Source organism: Moschus berezovskii, chromosome 4 (genome assembly GCF_049115385.1).
Source record: "Moschus berezovskii isolate FMDL1 chromosome 4, NW_MosBer_1.0, whole genome shotgun sequence".
In the NCBI taxonomy this organism is placed as follows: Eukaryota; Metazoa; Chordata; class Mammalia; order Artiodactyla; family Moschidae; genus Moschus; species Moschus berezovskii.
The window spans coordinates 72,154,727-72,170,521 of NC_142463.1; the positions used below are offsets into that span (position 1 = coordinate 72,154,727).

The 15,795-nt window shown below is 45.1% G+C and overlaps 1 protein-coding gene across 3 annotated transcripts in view; it reads right to left on the reverse strand.

Annotated features, from left to right (window-relative positions):
* The window catches only part of BCAR3 (BCAR3 adaptor protein, NSP family member), a 235,242-nt gene that overhangs the window by 132,399 nt on the left and 87,048 nt on the right, over positions 1-15,795 (reverse strand). Inside the window, exon 1 of one of the 3 annotated variants that reach the window (XM_055402226.2) lies at positions 451-639. The exons of the other annotated variants lie outside the window; for them this stretch is intronic. The gene's annotated coding sequence lies outside the window, so the exon portion shown is untranslated. Of the gene's footprint in view, positions 1-450; positions 640-15,795 lie in introns of those variants that run through there. 3 annotated transcript variants of the gene reach the window in all.

Below are 15,795 nucleotides of genomic sequence, written 5' to 3' on the forward strand. Positions count from 1 at the left end.
ACTCGCCTCCTCCGAGCCCAGGGCTTCCAGCGGAGCAGCGCCTACCCCCGCCTCCCTGGCCCTCGCACCCCGCGACCCGCTCCGGCTTCTGCGGCCGAGAGGGAGGGGACCGGGAGGCGCGGCTGGACGCTCAGGGGGTCGGAGAAGCCAGCGCCCGGGAAGATGCAAAGAGCAGAGATGCTCGCCGCGCGTCGCCCCCCGCCGCAGGCCCCGTGTGGGGAATCGCAGCCGGTTCAGGGGCCCCCTACGGGCGCAAGCCCGTCCCCAGTTCAGCCACTCCAGTCCCCAATCGCCAACTCGTCTCGGGGAGCGGTAGGGGGTCGCTGGCTCTACTTTCCCCGTAGCCTAACTTTCGCCAACAAACTTCTCAGTCCGTCCTCCAAGGAAAGCGGGAGGCCGAAGCGCCCCGGGAGAAGCCGCACCCCCGCGGGACACGCGGCGGAGACTCACCTCCCAGCGCGGCGCCCGGGTTCTCGCGCTGGAGCTCAGGGGAGCCGCACGGTCGGCCCCGCGCCACGGCTGTTCCCGGGGCAGGGGCGGCTCATGATCGGCGGGGCGCGCCTCTCCCGTGCGCCCGGCGGCTGGCGCTCCGGCTCCCTCCCCGGCCCCCGCCCGGGCCCAGGCAGCGGCAGGCGCGCCTCTGAGCCGGCGACGCGCACTCGGGCCCTCAACTGGTGATTTGCGGCTCCTCGGCCCCACCCCAGCCAGCCTATTCGCACAGCCTAGCGGAACCCCCCGCGACATTTACATGCGCTGACCTCGCGTAGCCCTCCTCTGCCGGGATTTTAGTTTGGCTCTCCTCGTACCTCCTGAGAAGCCAGTCCTCAGGTGTATGTAGATCGACCACCTCCTCATTCTACCCTCCAAGGGAGACAACCTCACCTTATCCACCTCTCCCCTCCCCGCGTAATTTAATTACCCAACAGATCTGATTTGCTTGTCTGCCGACACCTGGCTGGCTTTGTTTAAGGAGTTTTGATGGGATAAAGACCAGGTAACCACAAATGACCAAGCCCTGGGAACAAGCAAATCAGTTACACCCACCTGGACATATTGACAGCCAAGTGGGAGGTGGAAGCTGCACTCTGGTACTAGATGGCTTGGGAGGGTGAAAAATTGGAACCTAGTGGAGGACTACCAGTTATCAAGACCTGTTATAAAGCTATAGAAATATTAATTGGTAACAAGGATAGACGGAGAAGGCAATGGCAACCCACTCCAGTACTCTTGCCTGGAAAATCTCATGGATGGAGGAGCCTGGTAGGCTGCAGTCCATGGGTCGCGAAGAGTCGGACACGACAGAGTGACTTCACTTTCACTTTTCACTTTCATGCATTGGAGACGGAAATGGCAACCCACTCCAGTGTTCTTGCCTGGAGAATCCCAGGGACGGTGGAGCCTGGTGGGCTGCCGTCTATGGGGTCGCACAGAGTAGGACGCAACTGAAGCGACTTAGCAGCAGCAGCAGCAAGGATAAATAGAATAGAGTCCATAAACAGATCTACATTATAAGGTCATTTGATTTACATAGAAGATGCTGATGTGATGCACTGGGGAAAGGGTGGTCTTTTCAGTAAATGGTGCTTGATCAACTGAAAAGCCACATGGAGAAAAAAAGAATCTTGACCTCTACCTTGGTGGTGGTGGTGGTTTAGTCGCAAAGTCGTGTCTGACTCTTCCGATCCCATGAACGGTAGCCTGCCAGGCTCCTCTGCCCATGGGATTCTCCAGGCAAGAATACTGGAGTGGGCTGCCATTTCCTTCTCCTTCCTTATTCTATACCAAAAAATCAATTCCAGACGGATTTTAAATCTAACTGTGAAAGATAAAACAATAAAAGTATCCAAAGTAAATATCAATTTTTTTCATGACCTTAAGGTAGGCAAAGACTTCTTAAACACTCACAGTACTAACCATAAGGGGGAAAAAAAAACCTGATCATTAGATAACATTAAAATTAAGAACTCCTGGGCTTCCCTGGTGGCTCAGTGGTAAAGAATACACCTGCTAATGCAGGAGACACCGGTTGGATCCCCGACCTCAGAGGATCCCACATGCCAGGAGGGACCGAGCCCTTGTGCCACAACTTTTGAGCCTGTGTTCTAGAGCCTGGGGGCCCAACTACTAAAGCCCATAAGCCATAGAGCCCTTGCTCCACAACAAGAGAAGCCAGTCAGTGAAAAGCCCACACTGCAGCTGGAGAGTAGCCCCTGCTCGCTGCAATGAGAGAAATCCCCTGCAGCAACAAAGACCCGGAGCAACCAAAAATAAATAAAATAAATAATTAATTTAAATATTAACAACTCCTGTTTATTCTAAGACACCATTAGTGAAAAATCAAGCCACAGAGAAAAGATAATAGCAACATACATATCCAAAAAAGGATTTGCATAGGATATATAAAAGACATTCACAGATCAGCAAGGAAAAGACAGAAAAACCCAACTGAAAATAAGCAGAATATTTCAACAGACATTTTGCAAGCAAAAACAATTACTTCTCAAAAAGTCAAAAAACATACAAAAAGGTTCTCAGCTTATCTCAGAAATGCAAGTTGAGGTTGCACTGTGATCTCCCTTCACACCCACCAGAATACCTAAAATTAGAGAACTTTGTATAACATTTTAGAGACCTGTTTGGCATTATCGTCTATGTTAACATAGAGTGTTTGACCTAGCAATTCCTTCCTTAGTTATATACCCAACAGAGATATATACAATATTCACCAAACGACATGTTTAAAAATGTTTATAGCATTTCTTTTTATAAGAGCCCAGAAGAAACAACTCAAATGTCCATTAATAGAAGAGAGAAAAACTATGGAATACTATAAGGATGAATGAACTATGTCTACACTCAACAAGATGTGTGACTGTCATAGTATGTGATGTTGAGTGAAAGAAACTAGACACAAATGGGTATGTGTAAACTTCAAAAACAGAATATATCTATGATGTTAAGGGTGAAGACAGTGGTTATCTTGAGGGGTATGCAGTGATAGAAGGGGAACCCAGAGGCACTCTGGGTGCTGCTAATATTCCCTCTCTTGATCCAAGTACTGGTTGCATAGACATGTCCTATTTAATAAAAATTAACTATTTCTCACTTTATAAAAATTGGTTTGTACACTGCTCTGTCCATCTGTTTTCTTCCAATAAAAGTGTTTTTTAAATTGTGCCATGTTGGTATATTTTATATCATTTTCATTCCTTTGAGGATAAGCCATTGGCAAATCTGCAAAATTCTAAGTGTAGCATCTTCAAGAATCAGTTTCTATCTTTTCCTTATGGGTGTTTTTGTGGGTTAGTCTTTATCTTTCCTACCTCATTAGAAGCATAAACTTTTAATTTTTGTTAGATTTTACCAAAGTATTTAGTGCAGTGGATGTCAAACAGACCCACTGGTATACTTCTAAATTGAATTATTAGAAATGCGTTTACTGACTTTCTGCTACTCTGAAGTGTCACTGAGAACAGTGGTAAAACTTCGGTTTTTCTTGATTTTCAAAATTCCCTGAACACCTACACTGGGTAAAAATTCTACTAATGAAGCATCATGACAAGGTAGTAACAAAGACTGGAAGAGAACTCACACCCAAGAGGCCTGAGGTGAGTCACTGTTCCTCTCAGACCCTCTATTTCTTCATGAGTGAATGAGCAAATAAATGTTAGGAGTCAAGGAAATAATCGATGTGAAAGTGCCTAGCATATGATAGTTCTCTTCCACTATTACTAGATCTGATGACACATCCTATCACAATACCTCTGTGACATAGGAGGCATCTCTATCATTAGATAACATTAAATCATTAGATAACATTTATATGGAAGGAATGGAGAAGGAAATGGCAACCCACTCCAGTGTTCTTGCCTGGAGAATCCCATGGACAGAGGAGCCTGGCAGGCTACAGTCCATGGGGTCGCAAGAGTCGGACATGACTTAGTGACCAAACCACCACCACCACCACCACCATATGGAAGGAAACAGAAAGATTAAGTAGCTTCAACCACAAAAATTCATTCAACAAACATTTGATGTGTGTCTACTATGCACTGAGCCATTGCTAGTGAGAAACAAAGTCAGGATTTGAATCAGATGTTTTAACTTCAAGTTCAGTGATCTTTCATCACATCACAACTACTTTCACATTTGTAACTCCAGTGCCTAGCACGTAGTGGGTGCTTAATACATTAATGAATGAATAATAGGAGTATTTTTAATATAACGTTTTGATTAGGTAATATGATTCTTGTTACACAAATTATATATATATATACACACACACACATATTTATATATCTGTATATATACATGTACTCTCACACATGACATTATATATACATGAAACGGTATGCAGTGAAAAGTTCCCTTCTTAACTTTCTCCCATCTGCCAGTCCCCCTCCCACCATAGGTAACAACTGCTTTTAAAATGTGTGCCTGACTAAGTTTCTCTAAGTATGTGTGTTAATCCTTACTCCTACACAAAAATTAACATACTATATCCATAGTTCTACATTTTTTTTTCACAATATATCTTGCAGATTTCCCCATACTAGTGCAGGGTATTCCTTTGAACAGATGTATTATACTATACTTTATTTAATCAATACTGTATTGATGGACATTTAGGTTGTTTCCAGTCCTTTCCTATTAGAAACAATACCACAATGAATAATCTTTTATATACAGTATTGATAGTTATATCTGTAAGATAAGTTTCCAGAGGTAAAATTGGCAAGTCAAAATGTATGTGCTTTTGTAACGTTGATAAGTAATACCAACTTGCCTTCCACAGGGATTATATGAGTTTATATAGCCCAGCAATATAAGAAAATGTCTATTTTTCCACATCCTTTTCAGAAGGTATTATTTTTTGAATTTTTGCCAATCTGATAAGTAAAATGTGAATTTTAGTGCAATTTAAATTTTCAGGCCTCATAATAAGTGCTCATATTGAGTAGCTAATTGTTTTTCCTTTTTGGAACCCGCACTTTCATTTTTCTATCCATTTGTAGGTCTTTTTATTATCTTTATGGGACACCTTTCCATATTAGCTCTTTGTGGTATGAACTGTGAATATTTTTTCAGTGATGATATTAAAGAAAAAATTGATATATGTAAAGCAATGTTATTTTAGGAAGCTCATTCCAAAAGCCATATGGAATGAACTAGAGAAGTGAGAGCCAAGGTGGGACACTAATTAGAAGTCCATGGCAATAGCCAATTGTCACACAACAAGAGTTTTGACGTGGCTGATGACAATGGAAATGAAAGAACCAAAGTTATTACCAATAAATAATTGGCACGAGTTAATAATCAGCAATGATAACAATGACAGTAATAGTAGCTATAATTGTTTTAGGAGTAACTACAACCCAAGAACTATGCTAAGTGCTTTACAAGTTTTAAGCTGTGAACTAGTACTATTGTTGCCCCTATTTCACAAATGAGAAAAGTGAAGAAGTTAAGTGACTTAACCCAAATTCACTCTAGATATAAGTGGAAGAACCTAGGCTAACCCCAGGTCTATCCGACCTAGCTGCCTGGCAGAGTGAAGGACAATGATCAAAGGTCTGCAGGCTGAGTGTCTCAGTAATGCCTGGCTTGATGACAGATACAGAGAAGCCGGGGAAGAGCTGCCTCTGACTGGAGATCAACACGCTTACTCATAGGGGCACTGAGCATTTTTCAGTCTTTCACGTACATCATCACCCTTCCCTCAATGTCTCTGTGAGTCAAAGGAGGTAGTATTATCCCCATGTTACTGAAGAGAAGACTGAGGCACCATGAAATCAAATAACCAGTTCACATGTTCTATTCTCTGAGAAACCTTCTCTGAAACCCAGAGCAGGGCATATTCCTAGATTATGTGTGTCTTACAGTCTTCTTTCCTTCCCAGAATTTGTCATAGTTCATAATTACACATTTATTTTTGTTTAGCATCTGTTGCTCTATAGTCTGTAAGATCTATGCCTGGTTTTGCTTTTACTTTGGTCCTAGTTTGGAGCACATAATTTGTGTGTGTGTGTTAGTCGCTTAAACTCTTTGTGACCCCACGGACTGTAATCCATCAGGCTCTTCTGTCCATGGAATTTTCCAGGCAAGAATACTAAAGTGGGTTGCCATTCCCTTCTCCAGGGGATCTTCCTGACCCAGAGATGGAACCTGGGTCTCCTGTGTTGTAGGCAGATTCTTTACTGCTGAGCCACTAGGGAAGCCCCTAATTGGCAGGCAGGAGATATTTATTGAATGAATGAATGAGCTCCAGGCCTCTAGGCCCTTTGTCCTTTCATCTTTGGTATTACATCATAAAGCTCCCTAAAGCTAAATAATGTAATGCCACGGATGTGGGCTGTGCTATAAACAATTTGAGGATTCAAACTTCTTTAAGTGTACAGCCAGCTTCCACATTAATGTTTAGACAGCAAAACCCTGGGCAGCTTTAACCAAAGAGACATATGAAAGGACAGTATAACCAATGAAATGGAGCTGATGACTTCGGGCAATGCGCAAGACTTTGTCAGGGAGCACTTACCCAGGCACTGATCACCACCTGCCACAAAGTAATTTGTTGAGCCTCACCCCATAACATCATCAGTTAACAGGTAGCTGGAGCAGGCATTGGGCAAAATGTGCTTAAAGGAAGAATAACTCCTAAAATTTAAGCTTGACGCAGCTCTACATGGTAACAAGTAAGGAACAACAGGTGCTTAAGCTACCACTGATAAAGGTCATACAGAAGATCTGAACTTGAACAATCACAGACAAACTGAGTCTTCCCTGGGTCACTATGTAATAAACCACTGTCCCAAAGAAGGCGCAGCTCTGACATAGACCAGAGGAGCAAATGCTGTGGCATTTTCAGAATTCTTATCCTTTAGGCTCCTGGCCCATGAAGAGCGAGCCATGGGCCTGGTGTCATGGGATTCCCAGTCTTCCAAGCAGAGAAGTCAACTCAGCTTTCAAGAGGCCTATATGATGGCCATAAATGCCCAGTCATATCAGCTAGAAAAGTCACTGTAGGAGGACTACAGTTCAATAGATCCTCAATAAATACTTACTGAATGAATGAATCAGTAAAAGAAAGATGGAGTTCTTGATAACACAGGCTCATTTTCTATATAAGGCACACATTTGAACCACCAGTTCATGGAACTTGGACCCTCATCCCCAGTTCCTTCCTTAATTTGATGACAAGTTTTGCATTAATTAGCTTCTTAACTTAGGCAATAATTGGAAAAAAGTACTCTAAAATGCCTGTGGATAATTATGGAATTCCAGATGATTTTAATGTTCTTATTTAAGAACACAGCTCCAGACTTCCCTGGTGGTTCAGATGGTAAAGAATTTGCCTGCAATGCAGAAGATGCAGGTTTGATTTTTGGGTCGGGAAGATCCCCTGGAGAAGAGAATGCAACCCACTCCAGTATTCTTGCCTGTGAAATCCCACGGACAGAGGAGCCTGGTAAGCTACTGTCCATGGGGTCACAGAGTCGGACACAACTGAGCGGCTGAACACACATGCACATAGCTCCCCCTTTCCATTTTTTCTTCAGTAAGCATGTGTTATTTTTATTATTAAAAATGTCACTTAGAAAACCAATTCACTGAGCCCTACCATATAGAAATCATCACCAACCCAGCATGATATGCAGGTGAGCACATCAACAGGAACTTCTGGCCTTGAGGGGAATACAGGACAGGTACAGAGAGAAGGACGGGCTGTGATAGAGGTTCCCTGTGCTGTGGAGAAACAGGGAAGGGAGAGACGGGAAGTCCTGGGGGACAGATGCTGTTGAAAAAAGCAGACGCTGGTGAAAATAAATGAGAGGAGTTTTGAAGAAGAAATGCTTTACTGTGGAAATGAAGAAAGAGGAAACAAACATATGTGAGACCTGGTGCAATGGCCACCTGGCTGCCCTCTTGAGTTACAGCTGGGAAGGGCTCAGTTTAGAGGCTGCAGACTGCCCAGTGGCAGGTAGAGGAGAGCCCTGCCAGCGCTGTTCTAGTGCAGAAGAAGGAACCTGGACAGTCAGAGGAAATGAAGGGAGTATGAAGCCGACCAGCTCTCCTACACAGGAGAAGTCAGGCTGATGGGAAAACCTGACTTACTTTGATGTCCCCATTCAACTTCTGAGAGCAAAGTTGGCCTTCCAGATGAGTGGGCTTCAGCCTAGGAGCACGGTGTGTGAGACATGGCAGAGACACTCACACTTACCATCTTATTAAAAAAAAAAAAAATCTTCCTAGCAATCTTATCACTTAAAACGCTGTCATCAGTTGCTCATTCCTTTGTGTTAGGCACTGACCTCTACCATCCTCTTTTTGTAAAACAGTGTTAATCCTTAATGGATGACTTAATAGAACAGGATACAGTCTATGGGGTCGCAAAGAGTTGGACATGACTGAGCGACTTCACTTTCCTTTCTTCCAGTCCAGTTAAGAAAACAAAATTAACAGTATTTAGGTGAGTTTCAAAACCATTCTTGGGTAAAATGTCATCTTTCCATTTTTAGAATAAGGGTATTAAGGTTCAGGAATTTGTCCAAAGTCACCAAGAGAATAGGCTCTAAACATGCACTTTGCCCAGGGACTCTGCTTCTAGGAATCTGTCCTGCAGAAATGCTCACTTATCTGTACACAGGAAGATATTCACAGCAGCGTTATGTGCAGTTAAAAATAAAATGTGGTTATCTGCACAGGGATACCTAAAGTGTAGCATGCCTATACTATGCAGCTGATAAGAATGAGGTAATTCTATAGGTACTGACACAGAGTGATACCTGTGAAATATTAAGTGAAAAAAGCAGATTTCCTCATTAATGTAAAAATAACGAATTTTTGTGGGGATTATGTGTCTACATGTATAAAACGTCTGGAAGAATTTCCTTCCATCATACTGAGGGGTTAAATGGACAGAAAAGCGAGAGGGGACTTTGCTTTTTCCTTTATGTTATCCTAACCTGTTTGCAATTTTTCCAATGAGCACTAATTGCTTTCATAATTAAAAATAATTTCTGCTGGTGGTTCAGACAGTAAAGAATCCACCAGCAATACAGGAAACCCAGGTTCAATCCTTGGGTCAGGAAGATCCCCTGGAGAACGGAATGGCTACCACTCCAGTATTCTTGCCTGAAGAATTCCATGGACAGCTAATTCCATTTAGGAGCCTGGTGGGCTACAGTCCATGGGGTTGCAAAGAGTCGGACAGGACTGAACAACTAGTGCATACACTACTGTGTGTCAAGTACTATTCTAAGAGCTTTATATATATTCACTGATTTAATTCTTCAATAATTCTGTGAGAGGACACTTTCTTAACCCTTTCTATAGATAAGGACTTGGCCTTTGCCCGGGTCACACAGAGATATATAAAGGTGTTGAGCTTTGAACCCACGCCAGTTGGCTCAGACTTCGTGCTCTTAATCACTAGGTTATAGTGCCTCAAAAAGACGACACAAATAAACAGATAAATAGCACTGGTTTTAGAGTCAGACACACCTGAATCCCAGTTTTTGCTGATTAACTGTGTGATTCTTAGCAAGTGTCTTACTTCTGGGTTACTTTCTCCAATTGTAAAATGGAGATGATCGTCACATAACTCATGAGACCACTATGAGAACTACACAAAATATGTTTAGTGCCAGGCATTTAGCAAGTACTTGATAAACACAGACTATTTCCTCTATTAAGCCTAAATGACCAGCCCTTTACAATATGTTAATTTAATTGGCTGTTTTCTTGATTGACTGCCTGGCAGCATCTGGTGCTTTAGAGGTAAGTGGAGTAGGAGTTGGGAACACGCAGGGAGCTGGGCTCAGACCCAGAACTTGAAAAGTGCTGAATTAACACTTCACAGCTTGGCCTACAGCCAGTCCCTGGTGGCTCAGACGGTAAAAGCGTCTGCCTACAACTCAGGAGACCCGGGTTTGATCCCTGTGTCGGGAAGATCCCCTGGAGAAGGAAATGGCAACCCTCTCCAGTACTCTTGCCTTGAAAATCCCATAGACGGAGGAGCCTGGTAGGCTACAGTCTATGGGGTCGCAAAGAGTTGGACATGACTGAGCGACTTCACTTTCCTTTCTTCCAGTCCAGTTAAGAAAACAAAATTAACAGTATTTAGGTGAGTTTCAAAACCATTCTTGGGTAAAATGTCATCTTTCCATTTTTAGAATAAGGGTATTAAGGTTCAGGAATTTGTCCAAAGTCACCAAGAGAATTAAATAATAGAGCCAGGACTGAAATTTAACCTTTCTAATTCCACGTCGACCCTCTTTTCACAGATCCCACTGCCTGAGTTAGATAGCATCACTGACTCTATGTTCATGAGTTTGAGCAAACTCCAGGAGACTGTGAAGGACAGGGAAACCTGGCATGCTACAGTCCATGGGGTCAAGAAGAGCTGGATCTGACTGAACAGCAGCAGCAACAACTGTCTGAGTTGCTGCGGGGATACCCTGGCTGGGAAGTGGTGATCACAGCTTCTCAGAAGAAATGTGCTAGAAAAGTGACGAGTCTGGGAGGAACAGTACCACCGGGGGAATGTCCCACCCACTCAAGTGCGGCTGTTGCTGAGGGTGGGAAATGGCCTCCCTACACTTCAGGGATGACAAGTGTGACAGACTCTTGTGGGTGGGGTCCACACAACGCAGGGGCAGATTCAGCTCAGTCGCTCAGTCGTGTCCGACTTCTTGCGACCCCATGAACCGCAGCATGCCAGGCCTGCCTGTCCATCACCAACTCCCAGAGTCCACCCAAACCCATGTCCATTGTGTCGGTGATGCAATCCAACCATCTCATCCTCTGTCATCCCCTTCTCCTCCTGCCTTCAATCTTTCCCAGCATCAGGGTCTTTTCAAATGAGTCAGTTCTTTGCATCCGGTGGCCAAAGAATTGGAGTTTCAGCTTCAACATCAGTCCTTCCAATGAACACCCAGGATTGATCTCCTTTAGGATGGACTGGTTGGATCTCCTTGCAGTCCAAGGGACTCTCGAGAGTCTTCTCCAGCACCACAGTTCAAAAGCATCAATTCTTCGGCGCTCAGCTTTCTTTATAGTCCAACTCTCACATCCATACATGACCATGGGAAAAACCATAGCCTTGACTAGATGGACCTTGGTTGGCAAAGTAATGTCTCTGCTTTTTAATATGCTGTCTAGCTTGGTCATAACTTTCCTTCCAAGGAGTAAGCGTCTTTTAATTTCATGGCTGCAGTCAGCATCCGCAGTGATTTACCCTGCCCCTTTCACTCTGCTGTTTACGGTCCTTATCTGAACAGCAGTCATTCTACAAAAGGGACACAAGCCATTGTGGAGGAGGCAGGGGGCTGCGGGCACGTGGCTGCTGGAAGCTGGGGGAGGGTCCAGAGCACAGCCCAGCCCTGAGCCATCAGGCTCTCAACTCTGCCTCTCAGTTCAGTTGCTCACTTGTGTCTGACTCTTTGCGACCCCATGGACTGCAGCAAGCCAGGCCTTCCTGTCCATCACCAACTCCCTGAGTTTACTCAAACACATGTTCATTGAGTCAGTGATGCCATCCAACCATCTCATCCTCTGTTGTCCCCGTCTCCTCCCACCTTCAATCTTTCCCAGCATCAGGGTCTTTTCGAATGAGTCAGTTCTTCCCGTCAGGTGGCCAAAATATTAGAGTTTCAGCTTCAGCATCTGCCTCTAGCCTCGTCCTGATTCTTCCCTATTTTCCCAAAGCACCAGAGGTCAGGCAGGAGCCAAGGAGAAACTGTTCTCTCCTCTTGTGAGGCTCCAAGCCCGTTACCCATGTTTTAGGCTCAACCAATCCCTGGGAGGTCGGGGTCATTACAAGTCTCCAGAGAGAAGGGAGAGCAACTGGGGGAATGGATCAGAAAGAGGCAGAGTTCTCAACCTTTTTTCCAGCCAGACATTAACACTGCATAACTTACTCCCATGTGAATGCCTGGGGTGTTTGAGCCCAGGGCGTGAGGTGGGATTCCACAACTTTCTCTTTCACTCAAGACACACTTTGGTTACTAAAATGTGGATAAATATTACAGCTGGGTTTGTTATGCTTTTGTCTCTACTTTTGTGTATGCTTGGAAAACTCCATGATGAAACATTACAATAAAAATTTTAAAAATCCCTTGGATGTGTAAAAGTGGTGTTATGAATAAGGACAAGCTTATGTCTATCAGTTTATTTTTAAAATAAATTATTTACAGCCAGTGGTACTGCATTATCAGTAATGAGGTACCTCCGTACCCCAGACGCAGAACAGCTGGGACAGCAAATTGGAAAACTGGCTGAGGTCATACAACTGATCCTTTTCTCTGATTCCTTCCTCACATGAACCTGTCCCTCCCCAACATCCTCTCCTCCCACCCCAATCGGTTGGTGTGGGACACATCTTAGGTGGTGGACATTTGGAATTCCTTTGATGGTCCTGTTGACAGTATCGAGGTCACCAAACAGAACACAGTCAAGCTCCTTGGAAGAAAAGCTATGACAAGCCTAGACAGTGTATTAAAAAGCAGAGACGTTACTTTGCCAACAAAGGTCTGCCTAGTTAAAGCTATGGTTTTTCTAGTAGTCACTTATGGATCTGAGAGTTGGACCATAAAGAAGGTTGAACACTGAAGAATTGATGATTTTGAACGGTGGTGTAGGAGAAGACTCTTGAGAGTCCCTTGGACTGCAAGGAGATCCAACCAGTCCATCCTAAAAGAAATCAATCCTGAATATTCATTGGCGGGATTGATGCTGAGGCTGAAACTCCAATACTTTGGCCACCTGATATAAAGAACTGACTCATTGGAAAAGACCCTGATGCTGGGAAAGATTAAGGGCAGGAGGAAAAGGGGACAACAGAGGATGAGATGGTTGGATGGCATCACTGACTCAATGGACATAGTTCTGAGCAAACTCCAGGAGATGGTGAAGGACAGGGAAGCCTGGTTTGCTGCAGTCCATGGGGTTGCAAAGAGTCGGACATGACTGAACGACTGCACAGCAACAACAAAGCGCCCTGGAATTAGCATAAGTGTTGGCATTGAGGAGTAGATCACCAAATGTTCTATGGGAGAAAAGAGCCTAAATTGCAATAATAAGCAGGCAGGAATTTGCTGTATGACACAGGGAGCTCAAACTCGGTGCTCTGCGACAACCTAGAGTGGTGGGATAGGGTGGGACGGAGGTTCAAGAGGGAGGGGACATATGTATGCCTATGGCTGACTCATGTTGATATATGGCAGAAACCAACACAACATTGTAAAGCAATTATCCTTCAATTAAAAATAAATAAATCTTTAAAAATTTTGATGATAACAGCTATGTTTCCTAGCACTAGACTAAGTGCTTTACTCACATCTCAATCCATCCTTTCAGCAACACAGAGAGGTAAAAGTTAGTAAACGCATTTCACGGGTGAGAATACAGAGGCAGAGAAATTAGCCAAGTTCACATGGCTAAGACGTGGAGGGCCCTTGACTGGACTCTCTGACTTCACTGCCTATATCACCTCCCATCATGAGTTTGGGTTGAATGGCTTGAGAATGGTGGGGAATAGCGGTGTGACTCTTGAAAGAAGCAAGCTCACTGAGGTGGGGTAAGACCTGAACACATTGCCCAGCACTTGGTAGGAGGTGCTCAGTAGATATTTGTGAACTGTATTCTTGAACAGACTTTCAGACACAGGATGGGGGTGGGTGGGAGTCTCCAGTGTGTTGGGGTCCACAGTCTGGGTCTCCATGCACTCTTGAATATCTCCCATGGCAGGAAACCACATAGACGGATCACAGGTGTACGCCAAGTCCTAGAGCATTTCCTGCCCTGAGTGGTCAGGGAGTGGCAGCCTCACCATTCCTGGGGGCTTGTCAGAAATGCCGATCTCGGCTCCACCCCAGACCTACAGACTCAGAACCCATGCGCTAACCAGCCTCCCAGGTGACATGTGCAAAGGCCTGACTCAGCAACCTCCCACAGAGGAAGGTGTCAGCCATCATCCTGGGCATCCCCAGGCAACTGGGGACAATTCCTTTTCCCTGTTTGAGGCTTAGGCAGGCTAAGACCATGTGCAGCCTAATCTCCTCTCGCTGGAAAGACCCGTCTGAATGGGAGTGGGACATCTCAGTTGTCAGCATTTCCAGGAAGTTCAAGCCCCTGTGTACCCGCCATGTGACCCTGTCTGTCTCAGGGCTCATGAACTCAGAGGGTGTGACAAGCGCACTTCCTCACAGTGTGACCAGGCAGTGACAAATGCACCACATGGAAGGAAATTAGTGAATAATCCTCGCATATTCTGCACTGAGTCATGTTGGCCTTCCTTGGGGATGTGCTCCAGCTGATTAGATTTGCAATTTCTGTTTCTTTGTTCAGAGAATACTGCTACCGAACACCTTAGAGAGTGTCCCATAGAACATAAGTATTGGGGACAGCAGATCAGGTGGTTCCCGACCTGGAGTTACTTTATAAAGAAATAATAATATACTGTTACCACCTTTGGTCACAAAGAGAAAATAAAGGACAAATAAAATGCTTCTGTCAACACAGACTGTACAGTAATGATTTGACAACTATTAGGGACAGAAACCGGAGAAGGCAATGGCACCGCACTCCAGTATTCTTGCCTGGAAAATCCCATGGATGGAGGAGCCTGGTAGGCTGCAGTCCATGGGGTCGCTAAGGGTCAGACACGACTGAGCGACTTCACTTTCACTTTTCACTTTCATGTACTGGAAAAGGAAATGGCAACCCACTCCAGTGTTCTTGCCTGGAGAATCCCAGGGACGGGGGAGCCTGGTGGGCTGCCATCCATGGGGTCGCACAGAGTTGGACATGACTGAAGCGACTTAGCAGCAGCAGCAGGGACAGAGTTCAACAGGAACTCCAGGGACCCTCCCCCTGCCAGGCCCCTGCAAGCTCCCTCCCCTCTCCCACACTGCCCTCTCCCATTTGCTCTGGGATCAGTGTAGAGTGTCATCTATAGTGACCGATGGTGGCCAGCCCTGCCCACTGCTTGAGTTCCTACAACAGGCATCTCTGCATGGTTTGTCCATTCGATCCTCATGGCAGTGCCCTGAGTTAGTATTATGATCCCTACTTTACAGATGAGGAAATTGAGGTTAAGTTGCCCAAAGTCACATGTCCAGAAAGTATTAGAGGAATACAGATTTGACAGGGTTCTAAAGCTCAAGTCTCTCCTTCCACTCCTGGCTACTTCTGGGGAGTAGCTACTCACCTGGCTCCCTGGGGAGTTTCAGGGGCAGGATACAGAAAGAATGGAGGAGAGGGTGGTACCACACCAGTGGCTGTCGATTCCACTTACGTGTCCCTCTGGTGCCAGGTACTGGACTCCGGCTGCCCTGCACGAAGGGGAGAAAAGGGGACCCTCCCCAGTTCTCAGAGAATTATCTAAGCCCATAAAGTTTGGGGGATGGTGTAAACCCCTTTTTAGAATGGACTGTTTACTGATTCTGTTTGGAAACAGAGATGAGGTAACTTTATAGAGCACTTTTGTTTTGCAACCCAGATGACAAGTACTGACCATCTGCTCTGGCGACCTGAGAGCCAGACAATAAGGGAATAGAACGATGGACAGGACAGCCAGTCAAAGGAAGCAAGGCCAACGAGTTGGTTCAAGCTTCAACCACTCCATTTACAGCTGAGACAACTCTTCAGAGGAGAGATGATCCAAACCCAGACCCACAAATGTTTTGGAGCACACTGTTCTGTCTCCCCACCAGGACACCAGAAACTGAGTCTGCTGTACTTCTTTCATGGTAGAGCTCCCCAGGCAGATCCTTGCTCAGCAACCCAAACGTGAGC